General features: G+C 38.9%; 1 pseudogene across 1 annotated transcript; it reads left to right on the top strand.

The window, feature by feature from the left end:
- The first annotated feature begins 6,493 nt into the window (after positions 1–6,493).
- LOC112413322 (60S ribosomal protein L23a pseudogene) lies at positions 6,494–7,003 on the top strand (annotated as a pseudogene). The gene has a single exon (XR_003005952.1). The product of XR_003005952.1 is annotated as a 60S ribosomal protein L23a pseudogene (transcript).
- Positions 7,004–7,625: the final 622 nt, after the last annotated feature.

Genomic DNA, 7,625 nt, shown 5'->3' with positions numbered 1-7,625 from the left:
TATCCAGCAACACAATCCTCACCTCCAACTCAAATAGACTACCCACTCCCAACTCAAATTTGTGTTGGTTCTACCTATTGATTTTCTTTGAATTAAGAAATCACATCTGAAACAAACTTCCAGAACTACGTGTAGGGTGTCTTTAATTGTTAGAAGAGCTTAAAGTAGTCGGCATTCAGGTTTTCATTTTAGTTTATTGATCTCTTAAAGCTATTAACTATTATTCAAAGATGGCTACCTTTTTTGGTTTTTATTGAGGTATGAATGACATACAATGCTATATTCGTTTCAGGTGTACAACATAATGATTCAGTATTTGTGTGTATTGCAAATTATCACCACAATAAGTCTAGTTAACATCTGTCACTGTACATCCTTACAGACTTTTTCTTTATGAGAACTTTCAAGATTTTCTCTCTTAGCAACTTGCAAATATGCAATACAGCATTACTAATTGTAGTCACCAGGCTGTCCATTACATCCTCTTGACTTATTTATAACTGGAAGTTTGTACCTTTTGGCCCCCTTAACCCATTTTGTCCTCCCCCAACCCTCCACCTCTGGCAACCACCAGTGTGTTCTCTGTATGTATGAGCTCAGTTGTTGTTGTTTTTTTTTAAGATTCCACATATAAGTAAGATCATAAAGTATTTATCTTTTTCTGTCTGATTTATTTCACTTAGCATAATGCTCTCAAGGTCCATCCCTGTTGTCTCAAATGGTGAGATGTCTTACTTTTTCATGGCTGAATAACATTCCAATATATGTATGTGTATTTATTTATTGTTGGTGAGAATAAATAAATTTCTTGTCTTGGGCACGAACCCGTGTCCCCTGCATCGGCAGGCGGACTCTCAACCACTGCGCCACCAGGGAAGCCCTATTTCTTGTCCTTTTGATAATAGTCATTCTGACAGGTATGAGATATCTTTCTGTGGCTTTGATTTGTATTTCTCTCATAATTTGTGGTGTTGAGTACCTTTCCATGTGTCTGTTGGCCATCTCCATCTGTTTACATCTTCTTTGGAAAAATGTCTATTTGTGTCCTCTGCCCATTTTTTAATTAGGTTGTTTGTTGTTTTACTGTTAAGTTGTTGGAGCTCTTTATATATTTTGAATATTAACCCCTTATCTGATACATGATTTGCAGATATTGTCTCCCATATGGTAGGTTGCCTTTTCATTTTGTTCATGATTTTCTTTGTTGTGAAGTAGCTTTTTAGCTTGATGTGGTTCTCTCACTGTTGTGGCCTCTCCCGTTGCGGAGCGCAGGCTCTGGATGCGCAGGCCCAGTGGCCATGGCTCACGAGCCCAGCCGTTCCGCGGCATGTGGGATCTTCCCGGACTGGGGCACGAACCCGTGTCCCCTGCATCGGCAGGCAGACTCTCAACCACTGCGCCACCAGGGAAGCCCCTGCCTTTTTAAAGTTTGATTTAGGACAGTTGTATTTACAGTCTAAAGTTTCATAGTCATCTTTAAAAGTATCTATCAAACTTACTTTTTTCTTGTTTTGCTTGGTAAAATTATAAATGCATGAAAATAGCCTTAAGAAATGGAACTTAAGTTGTAATTTAATTTCTGATCCCATTAGACACATGCTACCATTTTGCAGTGTTACAACCCTATAGACTATTTCTCATGTTACCAGCGGGCTCCTTTTGGATTATTCAAGGGGTTATATAAGTGTAATGATGTCTTACTGGTTTTCTGTAAACTTATGTGTTTGGTCTGGTGAAGATTTATTTTTCAAAATAAAATATTCTGTTATGAAGTTTGCACATTATATGTCTTTACACCTAGCTTATGAGAAAAATTATCTGCATTGCGTGCTGTAGTTTTGCAGTCAACTGAAAATAGTGTTCTGAACTTAGTTGCTTTTCTTTCAATAGACATTCCATGACAACCAGATTTCTCAAGAAATAGTTGAAGATGTGAGTATTGGACTATGAAAATGAAATTTCAAAGGAGTCACAGTAGACACAAGGTGAGGATAGATTAGATAGTGTTGCCAAATTTGTAGAGAAGTGTTAGACTGGAGAATCAGTATATCATGTGAATATAGAGAAGTCCATTTTTTAAATGTAGATTTCTTAGCAAGAGTTTTTGAGACAATTTTGCAGCTGTGTATCAAGAGAAAGAGAAAGGGGAAAGTAGAGTTGGTGGGAGAATGAAGAAAAAGGGGATGGAAAGGAATGCGTTTGAATTCACCCTGCAAGCACTTAAAATGACTAGTGGACTCCATAATGGCACATTTCCACAAGCAGCTCAGTTTGGAGGCAAGTTAACATGGACCAGATTTGACTACCTGGGGGAACTGCTATCAGCAGAAAAGAGACAAAGTTTAATATAAAAAGGACAAGATCACTGATCTGAGGGGGAAGTAACTTGCAAGTTCATAGAATATCCTATGTAAGAAACAGTTGCCAAAGCAGATATATTGCAGTGAAAGGTAAGGGCAATAGACTTAATGTGACCTTATATTATTAACTGATAAGGAAAACAAGTTTTCAAAGTACATAAACACACATGCACACAACACACAACACCCACACACATACACACACACACAGAGACAAACTTTTTTTAAAGGGGAAAGAGAAGCTGTATTTTGATGTTGCTTTAGATAAAAACTGTTTAATCATGCTGCACCATGATTCTCAAATATGACTTTAAATGAAGACTTTTACAGAACCTATCATTTCTTTCAGGAATATTTTTTCCAGTGCACTGAGGAAATTAAAACAACAACAACACTGTATAAAGGTCCATTCTGGGCACTTTTTCATGAATTAAAACCTGGGGGAAAATTCATGTAAATTTTATATCTTTTCTACATCTTGTGTGGAATGTTGCATAACAATAATAGTGATATCATCCTATGTTTTGTTGCCCTTACAATTTTCACATCTTGTTCATGATCTCAGTTGATCCTCAGAACACTGTGAAGCAGGTAGATGGTTTCCTCATTCTTTAGATGAGGAAGGTGAGGCCAGATTGGTTACATGATTTGCCCAGAGATGTGGGTCTACAATCCAGGCTTTCGGAGCTTGAATGCAGAACTATCACGTAAGGATTAGAACATAAGCACAAGGAAACCCAGGAGCAGCTTTGGTTTAGGAAAAGAAGTATTTAAATACTGATCAGTAGTTGATGGTGGAACAAATGACTCAGACTAAGCTTTATCAGGAAAACCATGCAGAAGAGGCAGCCTTCGTGAACTAGTGAAAGTAGGCACTTAGATCTGAATTGAAGTGAAGTTTCCAGACTTAGAGAAATTAGTTTGTGTGTACTAATTGGCCTGATTTCGTCAAAATTACTTTCCAATAAAATATTGTCTCTGGAGAAGTTTTGAGTTGGAAAGAAGAGCAACTTTTGGATGAGACAGGAAGATTTTAAATCTTGTGAAATCTCTTCAAAATCTAAAATCAGTGCGTCAGAGCCCAGCTTCTGGTTTGTGACCAGACTTTTCCTGTGTATATTACATTGGTTAGAGGGCATGATTTGATTATGTGGTCAGGAAACAGTCTGGGCAAAATCGTTAAATCATCAGTCTTTGTCTTACTGGCCCAAGCGTCGCTTTCTTGTGGTTATTTTTCAGTTTTATGAAACAGTTTACTCCCAAACACTTTCTCAATGACTCAATGTCCTAATCTTTTACTTCAGAATTTGTTATCAAAAGAGATACCCTCACTCCCTGATAACTATTTAAATTGAGACCCAAACCTTTTTTTTTTTTTACTTTTTTGGCCGTGCCACGCAGCATGTGGGATCTTAGTTCCCCGACCAGGGATTGAACCCGGACTCCCTGCATTGGAGGCACAGAGTCTTTAACTACTGGACCGCCAGGGAAGTCCCCCTGGATTCTTTTAGGAGGAAAAGACTACTAAAAATTTTCAAAGCAGACATTGTAACCCACTTGAATTTATCCCTGTGAAGAAAATAGGTGACACTTAGCTAGAAAATAAAAAGTGTTACAGTAGTTTTTGTTTTCTTTAAAAAGCCTTTTAAGGTCGTGTATTTAATCACAAGAAATGAAACTTGAGTTTTTAGCATTGTACTTATAACACATGAAGTTCGAGATCTGGGGCTCGAGATATTTCCTCCCAAGCTGCACAAGGACTTTGAGATGCCGTAACCTGCTGGAGTCCAGCATCTGGCAACTTGTTATACTGAACAGCTAATTTTTCATTGTGGCTCCTCTGGGGGCTCAGTGCAAAGTCATACGACACAACGGACATAGCGGAGTAGCAGCCTGAATTCAGATCAGCAGCCAAGTGTATTCACAGCTCTATAACCTTCAAGCCTAATAAGGAAGTTGTTTTAGCATTTGGCCTATTAGTACATTTAGTGGTTGGATGTGTAATCTGGGTATTTGACATCTGTAGCTAACCAAGACATATGCTGAATGTTATTTTCTCCATAAAAGCATTTACTTATCTGAATAATTGGAATTCAGATGTCTTCATCCCTACTTCAGATACTATAATCATATTCAACAGTTTAAAATGTTGGAATCAGGCAAGTTGGGCTTGAATTTTGGCAGAAACACTGTGTCATTTGGACATCTTCTCTATGCCTTAGTTTCCACATCTGTAAAATGAGGATGCTAAAAATAGCAACTTCATAGGGCTCCTGTGAGGATTAAATAAAAATTATAGTTATACTATTAATGCACATTATAAAGTGCCTAGTAAGTGCCATTTATTTCATTTGATAGAATTCATTTGTGAATATGAAGCTTTTTTGATCATAACAAATATATAATATATAACATGAATAATTCACTCTTCGTAAGTTTTACTGGCTCTGAAGTAATCTGGAGCATGGATTGAATTTCTCCACTTATGATAATGACGCCACTTGGAAACCTCATTACTTGGGATTGGTGCTCTTTCCACTATGACAGGAACCTTAGCTACTCAAAGAGACTCAGTTGGACTGTCCAGTAGAAAAATGTATATTTGTACTCCAGGTAGGATCTCATTTGAATAACTAGAGCGATGTCCAATTCAATATAATAAAGCACATTTATATTTATTCAATGTAAAGAATACCTTTGAACAATAAATTTTATAGACTATACTTAAAATTCTCTATTTTTCTTTATTTGTACATTATATGTAATAGGTATACTTGAATATCTTTATAATTCAAGTGTTTTTTTTTAAATAAACAGCATTGGTAATCATAATTGTAGGCTGGAGCTTATGAATTGGAGATGTACAGTTTTGGAAGTGCCATTGTTTTCAAGGAAATCACCTTCTTTTCACTAAATCAGTGGGGCTTCTTCAAGTTCCACATCTCCAAGCTAACTGGAGTCTTGGTCTTGACCTCTTCTCCTTTGTTGGCAGCTGCCTGGTTCTTGGCATGTTCATTTTGGGTATAGCACTGTCAGCCTGGTACCACCCTGGGTGCTAACACCAAGATGGTAATTTTATCAGGAAGAAATAAAAGTGCCTATTTACCCTCTGTAGTCCCCACCCAAACTCCATCTCAAGTGAGCATCACACCCTGATTTATTGTCTTTTTTTATTTTTTTAAGCTGTTGGAAAATAAATTCCTGTGATTTCATGTCACATTTCTCTCTTGGGTCAGAACATCTCGTCAATATTAATGCTCCAACTCAAATGAGAATGCTGTACTAGTGTGTAATTCATACTCTGTACAGGTGGTGACATGATCTTAAGAAGGTGAAGGCCCTAAATCCCTTAGGTTATTAAGTAGAAACCCTCCCATTCCCTAATTATTTAGCCATTTGTTGCCTGCATAGTGAAAAAGATTGCTCTTTAATTCAGTCTGGTCCCTTACATTTGATGAAAAGCTCATTACCCAGTTTTGTCATGGATGAAGCTGTATGTTTGACTTTTTTCTCATTTGTCCTAAATTGGTAAGGGCAGCATAGTAACTTGGCTGTCACCTCCCACTCTCCAATTTCATTTTCTGGTAACCTCTCAGGCTTTGTCATCTCTTGAATTGCTTGTCCTTTTTTACATGCCATATCAGTGGTTGGTTCCCATGTGAACTGGGGTCAGCCAGGCTCATGGCCACTGACTTCCCTGGAGTAAACCTTTGTTACAAATTATAGATCTTGTGATAACCACACATAATCAGAGGGAGAGATGGCCATTATTTCTCTTTTCTTCACAGCACAGTCCCAGTAATGAGTTCATTAGATGTAGGACTTCGGTATGTATCAATTTCCATTTGTACGTCTGGCTAGAGAAAATTCCCATTCACAAATGCCCTTGACTTACAAAATAAATTAAGGATGTAATTATTTGTGATACAGGAGGATGCACCATAGTGTTCCTTTAAATCAGAAACCTTACTGAAACTTAGATGTTTCAATCAATGAAGGGAAGGGAAAGGAAGGGGAGAAAAGGAAAGGGTAAAGGAAAGGGAAGTGTGAGCAGATCTACCCTACAGTATGGTATGACTGGGATCATCCCAGAGCTGCACACTTGAAATTTGGTTAAAAAGCGATGCAGGAAGATGGCGCCGAAGGCGAAGAAGGAAGTCCCTGCCCCTCCCAAAGCCGAAGCCAAAGCAAAGCCTTTGAAGGCCAAGAAAGCAGCGTTGAAAGGCGTCCACAGCCACACAAAAAAGAAGATCCAGACGTCACCCACCTTCCAATGGCCCAAAACACCGCGGCTCAGGAGGCAGCCCAAATATCCTCGGAAGGGCGCCCCTAGGAGAAACAAGCTTGACCACTATGCCATCATCAAGTTCCCCCTCACCACCGAGTCAGCCATGAAGAAAATAGAAGACAGCAACACACTGGTGTTCATTGTGGATGTCAGGGCCAACAAGCACCAAATTAAACAGGCCGTGAAGAAGCTCTATGACACTGACGTGGCTAAGGTCAACACCCTAATCAGGCCTGATGGAGAGAAGAAGGCATATGTTCGACTGGCTCCTGACTGTGACGCTTTGGATGTTGCCAACAAAATTGGGATCATCTAAACTGAGTCCAGCTGACTAATTCTAAATATAAAAGTTTTCGCAAGATATTTTTCTTTGCAGTCAAGATACATGCTGTAGGCTTAGTGGAAGCAAAAGACCCTACGTTCCTGGATTCATATTACATTAAAACTTGGCTCATAAACCAGACCTAAGTTCTGCCCTTTGGACTAACGGATCACCTTGATCCAGCATTCAAGGCCTCGAGCAGTTCCTACCACATGACATCACTCTCCTTCCTGTGCAGCCACAGCCATTTCCCCAAGATAGTATATTAATTAAGAGACTTGGTATTGAGTGTAACAGAAACCAACTCTGGCTAGCTTAGGTCAAAGGGGAATTAGTTGACAGAACCTTGGATTATTTCATGAGATCAAACAAATTCCTTGGTAGCTAAGTCAGAACTCGTGGACCTGCACATCCTCTGGAATGCTCCGTTAGATGCGACCACTCCAGCAGTGTCCTGTCTCTGAGTGTCTCTGTTTCAAACCTTTGTACCCTAGAATGGGAATCTGTTTGGACTGGTTTCGGTTAGGCATCAGTCAGCAGGGCCATATAGCTCAGAAATGAGCGTTTGGTAAATGTTTCTAAAAAAGGGGAGATTGTTAAACTAAATTATCTCATGACATGACTGCTCCGTAGTCCAGCTTCTGTCCAATCTTCA

Source organism: Neophocaena asiaeorientalis, unplaced genomic scaffold (assembly GCF_003031525.2).
Source record: "Neophocaena asiaeorientalis asiaeorientalis breed wild unplaced genomic scaffold, Neophocaena_asiaeorientalis_V1.1 scaffold987, whole genome shotgun sequence".
Taxonomy (NCBI): domain Eukaryota; kingdom Metazoa; phylum Chordata; class Mammalia; order Artiodactyla; family Phocoenidae; genus Neophocaena; species Neophocaena asiaeorientalis.
The sequence above is the reverse complement of the archived record's forward strand: the minus strand, read 5'-3'. Positions and strand labels throughout refer to the sequence as shown.